Source organism: Cervus elaphus, chromosome 8, assembly GCF_910594005.1.
Source record: "Cervus elaphus chromosome 8, mCerEla1.1, whole genome shotgun sequence".
Classification (NCBI taxonomy): domain Eukaryota; kingdom Metazoa; phylum Chordata; class Mammalia; order Artiodactyla; family Cervidae; genus Cervus; species Cervus elaphus.
This window is the reverse complement of record NC_057822.1, coordinates 18,849,897-18,865,897: the sequence shown is the minus strand read 5'-3', so window position 1 is coordinate 18,865,897 and position 16,001 is coordinate 18,849,897. Positions and strand designations below refer to the sequence as shown.

The 16,001-nt window shown below is 38.4% G+C and overlaps 1 pseudogene; it reads left to right on the top strand.

Moving 5' to 3' along the window:
* Positions 1 to 5,429: 5,429 nt before the first annotated feature.
* Positions 5,430 to 16,001, top strand: part of LOC122698189 — a 116,954-nt pseudogene continuing 106,382 nt past the window's right edge.

The following is a 16,001-nucleotide window of genomic DNA, read 5'->3' as shown; positions in this document are numbered from 1 at the left end:
TTGCCATTTCTTTCTCCAGGGGATCTTCCCGACCCAGGGACTGAACCCTGCATTGCAAGCGGACCTTTTACAGCTCAGCCCCTGGGGAAGCCCTAGTGTTGGCTAACGGCTTTTAAATTAGAGATAGTCCTTGAGTTATTCCCAGTTCTTTATTTAAAGCTGCCTAAAACCAAGCAAAAGAATGACAACAAAGGATGTGCCACTGAGTGTCAACTTGATTAAGTCACTTGACAATAAATAACTTGGCAAGACCAGTCTAATGGCAGAAAACATATTCAATCTGTGCTTTGAGCATTTACAACTGCAGGGACAGAAATTCCATAACGACAGAGTAACATGCCAAATCAACCCCAGTGCTGACAAAAATAACATGCTTTAGACAAAAGGTAAAAAGCAAATGTTTGAAAGTACTAGAGAGTGATGAAGGGAGGGCAGAGATCAGAGGGATCACAAATCGAGAAAGAAGGGAAAGCCAGGGGCTGAGATTCACATTTAAATGACTTTCTTACCTGAGGGTTCTTCCCAGCCCACTCCCCAGTAAGTGGAATAGAACTCCGACACAAAGCAGCCATCTTCATGGGCTGTCAAGATACCATAGTATAGTAAGAAAGTACTGGGAGAGACCCCAGAAATGTCTGCTGTTTCTTTTTCCAGATTTGATTAGCTTCCTCACATGTGCTGATCTGTTCTCAGACGACCCCCCCACCCCCAGGACCTGCTTCAGAGTCTTTAGCTTCCTGTCTATGCAGTTTTCTCCTCTCCAGGGTTTTGCCCTATGAAGTGTAGTCACCTCTGTCTCCAGCAGTCCAGATCCGTCCTGTGGTCTTAAAACTCTAGCAGACAGAAACTGTGCCAACAGGAGGGCTCATCCCATTTGTTTCCTGTCTCTCAGGAATCATGGATCTTCACTGCTAGCTATTTAATTTCCAGGGCCTTATTTTGTCTGTTTCCTGCTTCTAGGACACCAATTACATGTGTGATACATCATTTCTCATTGTTCTACAGCCGTTAGATGTCCTCTTCTTTGTTCATGGCCTTGCCTGTGTGTATGTGGGAATGTGTGTGTCTTAACGTTCCCTCTTCATGTCAGTCATGCTCCTAACTGTATCTGTGGAATTTCTTGTTCAAGAGAAATGCTCCTGCCTCTTTCTCCAGCTGCAAGAGATCACCAGTGAGAGGTATGGGGATTTTTTGCTTTTTGTTTTTTCTTCTAACATTGCCTTGGTAGCAATGAGTTAGCAGATTTTTTCTAACCTGCTTCTTGCATGATGGCCGTACCCACTCCTCCCAGGCCTACCATAGGTGAGCCAGCCCTACCTCCCCTTCCTCTAGGGGAAGCTTGTGCCTCACTGGGATCTATGCTGCCTTGCTATTCTGTGACCTCAGCTCTCTGCAGGCTTCCAGAAAGTTGTGACTGTCATTTATCTGACTTTTTCTTATTGTTAGTTGGGGACTTACAGTCTTTCTAGCTTTTATATTTTGGACAAAGTAGAACTCTTTCATTAGATGTATTCCTAGATATTTGATTATCTTTTGATGCTGCTTAAAAGGTAATATTTTGAATATTTTAGTTGGTATTTTTGCTGGTGTGCAGGAATACAAGTGATTTTTATGTATCAATATTAGCTGCTGTTGTTGGCTCAGTTGCTCAGTCATGTCCGACTCTCTGTGACCCGGTGGACTGTTGCCCACTGGGATCCTCTGTCCATTGGATTTCCTAGGTAAGAATCCTGAAGTAGATTGCCATCTTCTACTCCACATGATCTTCTGGACCCCAGGATCAAACCTGAGTCTCCTGTTGCTTCACAGCATTGCAGGCAGACTCTAGTTGATATTAGATATATTGCTAAATTCACATATTAATTTTAATAGATTATTCTTTTGATTTTCTAAGTACTCAATTACTAGTCTTCAAATTATTGCTTCCTTTCCAACAACCATACTGTTCATGGGGTTCTCAAGGCAAGAACACTGAAGTGGCTAACCATTCTGTTCTCCAATGGACCACGTTTTGTCCGAACTCTCCACCATGACCCAATCGTCTTGGGTGGCCCAACACGGCATGGCTCATTGTTTCACTGAGTTGTGGTCCAAGTGATCAGATTGGTTAGTTTTCTGTGATTGTGGTTTTCATTCTGTCTGCCCTCTGATGAAGAAGGATAAGAAGCTTATGGAAGCTTCCTGATGGGAAAGACTGACTGAGGGGGAAATTGAGTTTTGTTCTGATGGGTGGTAAACCTTTAATGCTATTTTCTGTTGATGGGCTGGGCTGTGTTCCCTCCCTGTTATTTGACCTGAGGCCAAACTATGGTGGAGGTATTGGAGATAATGGGGACTTCCTGCAAAAGGTCCCAGGCACACACTGCTGCACTCAGTGCCCCCAACCCTGCAGCAGGCCACCACTGACCCACGCCTCTGCCAGAGACTCCTGGACACTCATGGGCAAGTCTGGGTCAGTCTCTTGTGGGATCACTGCTCCTTTCTCCTGGGTCCTAGGGCACACAAGATTTGCCAACAAAGGTCCATCTAGTCAAAGCTATGGTTTTTCTAGTAGTCATGTATGGATGTGAGAGTTGGACTATAAAGAAAGCTGAGTGTCAAAGAACTGATGCTTTTGAACTGTGGTGTTGGAGGACTCTTGAGAGTCCCTTGGACTGCAAGGAGATCCAACCAGTCCATCCTAAAAGAGATCAGTCCTGGGTGTTCTTTGGAAGGACTGATGCTGAAGCTGAAACTCCAATACTTTGACCCACTGATGCAAAGAACTCACTCATTTGAAAAGACCCTTATGATGGGAAAGATTGAAGGCAGGAGGAGAAGGGGAAGACAGAGGATGAGATAGTTGGATGGCATCACCAACCCAATGGACATGAATTTGAATAAGCTCTGGGAATTGGTGATGGACAGGGAGGTCTGGCATGTTCCAGTCCATGGACTTGTGAAGAGTTGGACACAACTGAGCGACAGAACTGAACTGAACTTCCAATAACCATAAATCTTATTTCCTTTTGTAATCTTATACGACCACAAGGAGGGAATCCCAGGTGGCCCTAGGGGTAAACAATCCACCTGCCAAAGCAGAAGATGTAAGAGACACATGTTTGATCCCTGAGTTGGTAAGGTCTTCTAGAGAAGGAAATGGCAACCCAGTCCCATATTCTTACCTGGAGAATCCCAAGGATAGAGGAGCCTGGCAGACTACAGTCCATGGGGTCACAAAGAGTTGGGCATAACTGAAGCAACTTAGCATGCACACACGTGCTACAGGAAGGACGTTTACTATGATGTGAAATACAAGTGGTGATAAGGTAACATTTTCAGTCTCATAGGAAATATTTAAATAAATCATCATTAAGTATGATATTTGCTATAGAATTTCCTAGATATTCTTTATTAGATTAGAAAGCAATCTTTTATTCCTAGTGTATTAAGAGCTTTTCTGTGATAAGTGAATTTCTATACATTTTCAGATGATTGCAAGGCTTTTCTTTTTATTGAGTTAATGTGAATAACTCAATTAACACCTTAAAATGGTGTTAAGGTGTTAAGATGGCTTTGCATTTTGTGAATAAGCACTTTGTCACGATGTATTGATATTCTTTTTATACATTGCTAGATGCAATTTACTCAGTTCTTATGACATGATTTTTAATTTCAGAATCAAATTTTTTTTATATACAAAGTTTTATTTATATTTTTATTTATTTTAGGACACTGATGCTGTTATGTTTCTCTGGTAATTTAAGCATTTTATCAAAGTTTTTAAACATATTGACATATAGTTGTCAATATTATGCTCAAATGTTTTAAATCACATATGTACATATGTAAGTTAATATATCTTCTTTTATATTTCCAATACTAATAATTAAGCTATTACTTTCTTTCCATCCAACCACTCTCTCCTCTCCCTTTTTTTCTAACACCTTTCTTCTCTCTTCTTTTTTTTTAGATTAGCCTTGCCAGAGACTTATGAAATTTATTAGTATTTTTAAAATTTAATATTATGGATTTGTTAAGTTTTTTCATTGTGCATTTGTTTTCTTTACCTGTTTCTGCTCTTATCTTTATTTTTTCCTACTGTTATATTCTTTGGGTTAATTTGCTGGGTTTTCTTTCCTAAATTCTTGAGATGGCTACCTAGATCATTTTTTTTTTTAAGCCTTCTTCTTTCTTATTTTATACCTGAGGCACCTTCCTCAGCATTGTTTAGTTGCATCTTATATCTTTCTCATAATTATTTATGCTAAACATTTTCTAAATTCCATTTAGTTAGTCTCTCAGTTGTGTCCGACTCTTTGTTAGCGCATGGACTGTAGCCCACCAGGTTCCTCTGTCCATGGGATTCTCTAGGCAAGGAAACTGGAGTGGGTTGCCATTTTCTTCTCCAGCAGATCTTCCCGACCCAGGGATTGAACCTTGGTCTTCTGCATTTCAGGCAGATTCTTTACTGTCTGAGCCACCAGGGAAGCCCCCCATTTAATTGCCTCCATTTAGTTGCTTCTTCCAATCCAAAGATGGCTAGATGTGTATTTCTTAGGGTTCAAACTTTTGAAGATATCTTTTAATTGATTTCTTAATTTTTCTGTGGCAGGAGAACATGCATGCATGCTAAATCATTTCAGTCATGTCCGACTCTGCAACCCCACGTACTGTAGCCTGCCAGGCTCCTTTGTCCATGGGATTATCCAGGCATGTATACTGGAGAGGGTTGTTATTTCCTTCTCCAGGGGACCTTCCCAACCCTAAGATCCAACCAGCATCTCTTACATCTCCTGCAATGGCAGGCGTGTTCTTTACCACTAGCACCACCTGGGAAGCCCCAAACTTGGAATTACTATAACATTCTATTGAGATTTATTTTAGCATTATTGGATGATCTTGGTAAATATTACTTGTGAACTTGAAAATAACTGTATTTCACACTATACAATTTCAGTTGGTTTACAAATGTGATTTCACATTTATGAATGGAGATGTTCAAATTTTAAATACCATTTCTTGATTTTCTTTTTCTACTTGAACTCCCAGTTACAGAGAGAGGTATGGTAAAATCTCCCAGTATAACACAAATTGGTCTATTGTTCCTTTTAGTTCTGTCAAATTTTATATATTTGCAGATTTGTAAATTTTAACATATGGTGAGGCTTTTTCATAGTGTGCATAATAATTAAGATGAGTAATGTCAGTAGTGAGAGTTAATTATTGTCTTCAGCAATATGGAACTATTGGTAACCGGTATAAAATTAATTTTGCTGGAGTGATGAGAACTAAAGGCTAATTAAAGTGCAATTAAGAGAGGATGAAAGGAGACTTGACAAGACCAACTGCACTGCAGCAGTGATTAGGCTGAGGGGGGCAAAGAGAGGTGCTCGGAAGTGGTCCTCGGCTTCCTCCCCTGGAGGCACAGAGGGCAGGGGTCTTGGCGAATGGCTTTCCTGCTGGTCACTTGTGGAGTGAGTAAACCAGAGGGTCTGAGAGAGGGGCTGGCTCCCACCCCTGAGTCCCCAGGGACCCTGCTGCTTGCCTAGGCCGTGGGTGCAAGTGTGAGATTCTCGTACTGCCTCCATCCTGTCACCACCTGGGAGCTTGGATTCAGGATTTGTTCCTAGTCTTCAAGACTTTGATAACAAACTAACAGAAGCTGATGCTTATCTACAAGTATTGTTAGTTGAAGCTTTCTGATGACAAACTTCAAAACTGCAGAGATGATGAACAGAGAAAGAAAATTGAAACCCTCAAAGAGACAGCACATAGCAGGGCAGGATCAATTAAACACTGCATTGTGTTGCTGCAGATCACTAAAAGTACTATTAACCCTGTGGATGCACTATATCAACCTAGTCCTTTGGAACCTGTGGTCAGCACAGTGCCTTCCCAGCCTGTCTTACGTCCAGAACCTACTCAGTTGTGTGATTCAGAGCAGCATCCATCTTCTCTACCAGTTGGACCTGTATTAGCAACCTTGGGACATCATCAGACTCCAACACCAAAGAGTAAGGGCAGTGGCCACTCACCACCTAGTAGCCGTCTGACTTCTCCAAGCCATGGCAATTTGTCTCCAAACACAGTCCTAGAATTCTCTTTACTCTAGCAGTGAAGATGAATTCTATGATGCAGATGAATTCCCTCAGAGTGGCTCATCCGCAAAGCACTTAATAGATCCCTCTGGATCTGCCTCAGTCTTGACACACAGGAGCTCAGGAAAGAGTCTAAAGCACCCAGATACCATGGAATCACTTAATTCTTCCATGTCCAGTGGAACAAGAGATGGTGACCTTTTCAATTCACATGATGATAGAAATGACCAAGGGGAGGAAGAGTCAGTGGAAAAGCACAGGAGTATTATCATGCATCTGTTGTCACAGGTTAGACTTGGAATGGATCTTATGAAGGTAGTTCTTCCAACATTTATTCTTGAAAGAAGATCTCTTTTAGAAATGTATGCAGACTTCTGCACACCTGGATCTGTTTGTGAGTATTAGTGACCAGAAGGATGCTAGAGATTGAATGTTTCAGGTTTTGAAATGGTATCTCTCAGCTTTTCACGCAGGAAGGAGAGGATCAGTTGCCAAAAAGCCATACAACCCCATTTTGGGTGAAATCTTTCAGTGTCACTGGACATTACGAAATGATACTGAAGAGAATGCGGAGCTAGTTTCAGAAGGACCAGTTCCCTGGGTTTCCAAGAATAGGTTAACATTCGTGGCTGAGCAGATTTCTCATCATCCATCCATTTTCTTCTTATTAAAACAGCTGAGTGTTTTACTAAGAAGATACAATTCAATGCTCATATCTGGACCAAATCAAAATTCCTCAGATGTCAATTGAGGTGCACAACATAGGTCAGGGCTGTGTCTCTTGTCTAGAGCATGATGAACATTACATTCTCACATTCCCCAATGTTTATGGCAGGTCTATCCTCACAGTGCCCTGGGTAGAACTAGGTGGAGAATGCTATATTAGTTGTTCCAAAACTGGCTATAGTGCAAACATCGTCTTCCACTCTAAACTTTTCTATGGAGGTAAGAAGCACAGAATTACCTCTAAGTTTTTTTCCCCAAATGACAGGAAGTCTTTCTGCTCAACAGAAGGGGAACGGAATGGTATAATGTATGCAAAATACTCAACAGGGGAAAATGAAGTTTTTATATATACCAAGAAATTGCCTATACTCACAAAGAAAGTGAGGAAACTGGAAGATCAGAAAGAGTATGAATCCCACTGCCTTTGGAAGGATGTCACTTTAGAGATGCAGTATCTGAAGCCAAGCATAGACTTGAAGAAAAGACGAAGAGCAGAAGCCTGAGAAAGGAAGGAAAAGGAAATTCAATGGGAGACAAGGTTGTTTCATGAAGATGGAGAATGCTGGGTTTTTTTGATGAACCATTACTGAAATGTCTCGGTGCTGCCAAGCATTCAGTTGGGAAACACAAAGTTTGCTCCCGGTTCCAGGGCAGGAGGCATAATTAAGCAACAATCTTCCTTTGGGAGAACCTATTCCCTCCCTTATTGCAGTGGTTCCTATCTCAGGGATACTGGACTTTCTGAGGCAGATGAACAATTAAAGCAAACAAAGCCTTCCCTTTTTCCTGTCTGTGGCAGTTAAAATGTTGATTTTGGTCTTGAGAAAAACTTCCGGTATTGAAAACAAGATGTCTGCTCCTTTTCAAATCCCATGGTATAAATCCCAGTCTTAAACTCTGCATTCCAGCACTGCTATTGAGATATACAATATCTGTTTGCTAGTTCAAATAATCTTGGGTTATATATATATATATATATATATATATAAATATAGCTGATGCTGGAATTTTCATAAATACTCCATTTACTGTAAATATCAGTTCCTCTGAGTTGTTTTAGAAAATTTAGCATAATGTATTAAAATCACCTGTTAGGAAATTTCATGGTCTCACCTACAATAACTTTTATTTTGAAATTGAACTATTATTTTATTAAATTGTATCTAACTCTGGACTACAGTTTAATTATACTCAATGTTTCTTAAGGCTTCACAAAGTAATTTTTCCAACCTTAAAAAAAAGAGAGAGGAAGAAAGGAAACACATGGATACAGAGTTATAACAATTATATTCAAAGATTTGTTCATTCAATAAGGGCATAAAAATGTGATGGTGGCCAGAGAAGAAATGAAATTAAGGGACATTGTGTGTGTGTGTGTGTGTGTGTGTGTGTGTGTGTACTTAGGAAGTTCTTAAAGCATGTTTTTATGCAGGTGAGAATTTTATGTACAGGGATGTTTGAGGACTAATTTCGAAAGCAGGTTCCTGAGAGAATCTGGAACCCAGTTCAATGATGAAGAGCTGATGCTTTAGGGGGAAGAAGAGAAAATGGACACACGTATGAATAGATCAGTCAGTTTTGTGTTGGAAACACGTGGAAAGTTTCTCCTCACTGTTTCTGTTTTCTCTGTGAAATAAGAATGGTCATCATCTGAGAATGAAGGGGGAAGAGGGGTCTTGGGGATTGCAATTAGAAGAGCATGTGGAGTAGTTTTATGACCTAGTGAGAGAATAAAGAACTATGAAAATATAGTAGGATGGTAAGACATCAGTGAATGCCTTTTTGAAGATGGTAGTTAGAAGTGGGATTGGCTTTATGTCCCACAAATAGAAAACCCTGAACAGCAAAGGTTGTATATTCTAAATTAGCAGTGGGTCACAAGATTCTTTTCTCTTTTCTAGATGAAATTCTGCTATTTGTCTGGACGCTTGTCTGGGGTCATCTACTGCATGTCTCTCAACTTAGTGCCGGTTGCTAGACCTTCATTTTTGTGTCTATTGTAGATTTCCTGAAGATTTTGGAAACCAATTAATGCTCAATCCTAATTCTGAGTGTTGTAAGGTGTTGGTTCTTTGTTGTTGTTGTTGTTTCGGTAGGCAGTCGGGAAGGACTGAGCAGGTGATTTTAACAGATGGCATTTTCAAACCAAAAGAAGTGAGAAGACTGACTTATTAGCTACCTGCTAACACAGTCCTTTGTTGTTTAGTCGCTAAGTCATGTCTGACTCTGCAGCCCCATAGACTGTAGCTCTCCAGGCTTCTCTACGCATGGGATTTCCCAGGCAAAATAGTGGAGTAGATTGCCATTTCCTTCTCCAGGGGATCTTACCAACCCAGGGATCCAATCCCCATCTCCTGCATTGGCAGGTGGATTCTTTACCACTCAGCCAGTAGGGAAGTCCTGGCACATTCCTAAGTTATACAAATGCATTTGTATCTTACAGAAATCTCACACACAGACCATCATTTTCTGTTTTGTAACTTCTTGCATCCTTTTCAGTGAATCCTTAAATACCAGTGGGATTGTGGCTCTTCCAAAGCTGCTGTCCATGGACTCAGTTAGGACTTTTCTGCATCCCAGGGTCATCTAAAAGTCAGTACTCCTTCATGATCAGATAGGTTTATTTTTGTGCTAACTTAAAGTGTCTGAAAACTAATTTATGTGATAGATTAAAATGACAAAAAAAAAATCACCCTAGGCACAGTCATTTCACTTAGTGCAACAGATTTCCGAAATAAAACAGCTTTTATTTCACCATACTATCCTCAGGAGAATCAGATACTGCTTGCCTGTTAAGTCCTTCACACATCATTAGTTCACAAGCAAGAGGGTGATAAATCTCACAACAGAACTAGTTCAGTGCACACAGGAAGAAAAAGAAAAAAGCAGAGCTGAGATGATAACTGATTTGAGCACAGAGAGTAGGCACTGTTAAAAATACTATGTTTTTATACATATTTTGGTTAGTAAAGAAAAATGTAATTCATGTGAAAGCTGAAGGATATAAGCTCTACCACTTCATAACCCTCCTCCCTCTCTTCATATCAAGAAGTCCATTTTGGGGCCTTACTGTCTGCATTTCATCAAGACAAGCCTTTCTTTGTAGGTGTTTCATAAATTCAATACACATACTGAGAAGCAAGCATGGTGTTGTTTATATCCTTCATAATTACTTGTCTTGTAAAGGAGTTATCTGGGCATAGTCTTCAGTTTGGATCAAGTCAGAGACATTCTTGTGGCAGAACAAATTCTGGATGTATTCCAACGCATGAAACAATTCAGCACTCACCATTTCTGGTTAGTAGCCTGGCATACCTTGATCTGAAAAGCCTTTCCAAAGAAGAAACATTTGTTGGCCATGATGCTTAGGATAGAAGGTCTAAGACCAAAACAGATGAGAAAGTCCAGGCTGTTGATGATTTTGTGGATTTCTTTCTATAGATGATATTTTAAAGCTGTTAATAGCATTAAGAAAGTTATTATCATTGGGCTAAGCAAAGAATTCCTTCAAAATGTTATCCTTCAATTTTTTTTTAAGGGATAATATGAAGAAAACGTTACTATCAAGGAAACTAGTTGCAGATTATTCCTCTCATATAACATTTTAAAGCCAAAACCAAAATTCAACATAGAAATAAAAAAATCTTAGAACAACATGAAAACTTTTCCATTTTCCATTCAGGTAACCACTAGCTAAATGGGGAAAATGTTAATTATGATGCAAACAGATACATTTTCATTTTCTTGTAGCTGATTTCTTACATAATGTTTGTTCACTAAAACAAAATCAAGACTTATATCATGAATAGTTCAAGGTACTAGAACCAGCCTAATGAGAGAGAGTACAAGATAAATTTAAAAATTCAATGTGGAAAGTTGGTTAAAGTAATATGAGTTCACAAAAAACATTATTTTTGAGTTTATACTTATATCACTAACTACAGTTTTTTCCACCTCAATTCTGCAAATCATTTTATTCCAGCTGTGTTACACCAGCCATGGGCATCAATACAATCATTGATGATAATAATAGACTAAAATTAATCCCACCAGGAAAAATGCAAACTAAGTAGGCTGAGAAAAATTTACCTTTTGTCTATATTATCCTTAGTGTGACACATAGCAAACTGCAAAGTAAATGACTTTAGCAGATCTACCATCTCTGCATGGTCCTGAGATTAGAGGACCATCTGAATGATTTAAAGGAAGTCTTCAAAATTAACCTTCAGATATTATGACATGAACAGCCTGGAAAGTTTCCAAGAGTATTTCATTGTATTACCATGAGTTTAATTGAGACACTGTTGTTCCATATTCAGTTCCATCTGGGAAGTATAAGAAAGAAGCATCTCTAATGGTATGTATCTTAGCAATTTGTTTCTGTAAAATATGTTGCACTCTATTAGTAATTGTACAGAGCCGAGATCCTGCTATTCAGATAAAATGTAAAGCAGCTATTGACTGGCAACAGCATCTAAACAATGGAGCAGCCATATACTCTGTTTTTATTCGGTTTGTTCCCTCACTGTTTATTCATCAGTGATTCAGCAGACATTGACTGATAATCTTTTCTGTTAGAAGCACAACTGTAGGCACTCAAGGAAGCCATGGATCAATTCAAAATAGTTAACATTAGAATAAATTTACAAACAGGACTTGATAACTAAATATAATAACACATATTTCCTCTTTATTTAGTATCATTTCCCGTCATATGTTTTTAAATTCTCTTGTATATTTAAAAATACAGTGCTCTATACAAATTCTACTCCTTATTAAATGGTTAAACTCATACACAATGTCACCTTTCATCAATCTGTTCAGTCTGTTTCTCACTTTTTCAGGGTGTGAAAGCACAAACACATTTTATAAGCTTCCAGAGAATTCAAATCGAAACACTGCCTGAAACCATAACAAAAATGCAATAAAAAGAAAGAAAAAGACTTGTTTGTTTTATGTCCCATCCCCCAATCTTCAGCTTTTTTTTTTTTTTTTTTCCATTTTAGATGTGTTGCCTTTGTAATTGGACTTATTCCCTCTAGACTCCAGGCATTTCTGGCTAGTCTAGCATGATGTTTTGTTATTTTACTTTGGTAAAGAGATAGCAATCACTCATGTTAGGCAGAAGAAATGAATATTTGGCAGTTGGATACTTGTTGCAGCTTTCACAGTGGCCTGGTTTTTGTTTACGCTGAGACAAAATGTTGAGTGGTCTTGCTTTTTGTTTCACTTCATCATGGTTACAGAATGACTTTGTCTGATGTTGGTGTCCTATAAAATTATTGATTTCCAAAAGGCTAACAGCAAGGCAGAACTGTAAGGACCTGGCCAATTCCAAAAAACACAATAATTAGAATCAGGATGTCAGGGGTGCTCTTCCCTTTCTTCTAACTAACTGTTCAACCACAAAGCTGTTAGACTAGAAATCAACTACAAGAAAAATAACACAGCAAAAGAAAAATGTATGCATGACAAATAATAGGCTTTTAAACACCAATAAGTTATTGAAGAAATCAAAGAGGAAATAAAAATATACCTAGAGACAAATGATAATGAAAACTTAATGATACAAAATCTACTGGGCTTCCCTGGTGGTTCAGTGGTAAACAGTCCCTTGCCAATTCAGGGTACTCAGGTTTGATTCCCAAAACCAATAGGACATAAAAGGAGTTCTAATTATAAAGTTTACAGTGATACTAGCTTATCTCAGGAAATAAGAAAAATGTCAAATAACCTAATCTTACACCTAAAGTAAGTAAACAAGAATAGCAAATAAACACAAAGCTAGTAGAAGAAAAGAAATCATGAAGATCAGAGCAGAAATAAATAGGAACTAAAAAAAGAAAAAGAAAAGATCAATGAGACTAAGACTGGGTTCTTTAAAACAACTCTGATGAACATAGATGCAAAGTCCTCAATGAAAAATTAGCAAACTAAGTTCAACAATATATTAAAAAGATCATTCAACTTGGTCTATTGGTATTTATCTAAGGGATGCAAGAATGGTTCAATATTCACAAATGAATCAACGTCATACACCATGTTAACATATTGAAGAATAAAAGCATATGGTTATCTCAGTAGGTGCAGAAAAGATGGTTGACAAAATTCAACATTTATATGACAAACCTAGACAGCATATTAAAAAGCAGAGACATTACTTTGCCCACAAAGGTCCATACAGTCAAAGCTATGATTTTTCTAGTAGTCATGTATGGATGTGAGATTTAGAACATAAAGAAGGTTGAGCACAGAAGAATTGATGTCTTTGAACTGTGGTGCTGGAGAAGACTTTTGAAGTCCCTTGGACTGCAAGGAGATCAAATCAGTCAATCCTAAAGGAAATCAATCCTGAATATTTATTGGAAAGCCTGATGCTGAAGCTGAAGTGCCAATACTTCAGCCACCTGATGTGAAGAGGTGACTCACTGGAAAAGACCCTGGTGCTGGGAAAGATTGAAGGCAGGTGGAAAAGGGGACGACAGAGGATGAGATGGTTGGATGGCATCACTGACTTGATGGGCATGAGTTTAAGCAAACTACAGGAGATGATGAAGGACAGGGAAGACTCATGTGCTGCAGGCCATGGGATTGCAAAGAGTTGGACATGACTGAGAGACTGAACAACAACAACAAAGAACTCTTAACAATGTAAGGGAACACACTTCAACATAATAAAGGCCGTATATGACAGGTCCACAGCTAACACAGTGGTACTTAACATTGAAACAATGAAAGCTTCTCCTTTAAGGTCACAAACAAAACAAGGATGCCCGCTTGCCACTTTTATTCAACATAGTATTGGAAGGTCTCAGGCAGCATTAGACAAGAGAAAAGAAATAAATTTAATACAAACTGAAGTAAAATGGTCACTCTTTGCAGATGATGTGATTTTATACATAGAAAATCCTAAAACCACCACCAGAAATTACTATAACTCATCAATGAATTAGGTAAATTTAATGCTGATACACAGAAATTAATATGTATAAGTCTGTTGCATTTCTATACACCAAGAATGAACTATCAGAAAGAGAAAATTAAGAAAGGAGTTGCATTTATAATTGCATTTATAATGAAATAGGCCTTTGACAAAAGAAGCAAGAATATACAATGGGGAGAAAGTCTTTTCAATAAATGGTGTTGGGAATACTGGGAAGCTACATAGAAAATAATCATACTGGGCTGCTTTCTCATACTATATACAAAGAAACTCAAAATGCATTAAACACTTAAATGAAAATCCTGAAATCATAAAACACATAGAAGAAATCATAGGCAGCATTCTCTTTGCTATCCTTGGCAATATTTTTTGAATATGTTTCTTTAGGCAAGGGAAACAAAAGCAAAAATAAACAAATGGGACTACAATAAAATAAAAAGCTTTTGCACAGTGAAGGAAACTATCAGTGAAATGAAAAGGTCACCCACTGAATGAGGGAAGCTTGCAAACAACATTCAAATAAGGGGCTAATATTCAAAAGATACATAGAACTTATACAACTCATCATCAAATGAAAAGAAAAAGAACCTATGAAAAAATAACAGAGGATCTGAAAAGACTTTTCTCCCAAAAAAGACACACAGATAGCCACCAGGCACATGAAAAGATGCTCAATGTCACTGACCATCAGGGAAATGCGTATGAAGACCACAATGCAATACCACCTCACATCTGTCAGAATGGCTATCATCAAAAGACAACAAATGACAAGTGTTGGCAAGAATGAGGAGAGACTCTTGTACACTGTTGTTTGGGAATGTAAATTGGTACAGACACTATGGGAAACAATATGGAGATCCGCCACACACCCCCCCCCCCCCACAATTAAAAATAGCATTACTATGTGATCCAGCAATTCCACTCCTGGATATTTATCTGAAGAGAATGAAAACAGTAATTAAAATGATAAATGCACCCCTGTGTTCACTGCTATCTTCAACCTGCTATGTTCACTCTTATGCTCACCCTGGGGCTTCCCAGTGGCTCAAATGGTAAAGAATCTTCCTGCAATACAGGAGACCCTGGTTTCATCCCTGGATCGGGAAGACTCCCTGGAGAAGGGCATGGCAACCCACTCCAGTATTCTTGCCTGGCGACTCCCAGAGGAGACTGGCAGGCTATATTCATGGGGTTGCACAGAGTCGGACCTGACTGAGTGACTAAAACTTTCACTTTTCATGTTCTCTGAAGCATTATTTACAATAGCCAAGATATGGAAACAACCTAAGTGTTCATCAGTAGATGAATGGATAAACAAGATGTGGAACATATGCATAATGCAATATTAGCTGTAAAAATGAAGGAAATCTTGCCATTCATGACCACATGCATAGACCTAGAGAGTATTATGCTAAGTGAAATAAATCAGACCAAGAAAGACAAATACTGTATGATTTCATTTATATGTGGAATCTAAAAAATGAAATGCATAAACAAGCATAACAAACAGTAACAGAACCATGAATACAGAGAACAAGCAGGTGGTTGCCAGAGCTGAGGGAGGAGAATGAGAGAAACAGGTGAGAGACTAAGAGGGACAAACTTCCAGCTGCAAAATAAACGAGTCGCAGATGCGAAATGCAGTGTGGGGAATATAGTCAATAACTATGTGATATCTTCTTAAATTTGCATTTGGAAACTAGACTCATTGTGGTGACCAGTTTGAAACATACAGAAATATCAATTAACTAGCCTGTATAGTTAAGAACTAACATAGTGTTGTAGGTAAATTATACTTCAAAAACAAAACCAACAAACAAACAAAAACCCTCATAGTAAAAGAGATCAGCTTTGCAGTTACCAAAGATGGGTGTTGGAGGGAGGGGGAATTTGATGAAGTCAGTCAAAAGTAAGAATCTTTCATTTATGAGATAAATAACTACTAGGAATGGAACATATAGCATGATTAATACATTTACACTGAAATGTGTCATATATGAAATTGTTAAGAGGGTAAATCCTGAGTTCTCATGACAAGGAAAATCTTCTTTTCTATTTCTTTAATCTTTTATCTGTATGAGATGATGGGTGTTCACTAAACTTATGTGATAATCATTTCATGATTTTATAAGTCAAATCATTACACTGTACACCTTAAACTTAAAAAGTGTTATATGTCATTTATATCTCAATGAAACTGGAAGAAGAAAATAAAGGGGGGAAAGGAATTAATTCTAATTAATAAAGAGCTA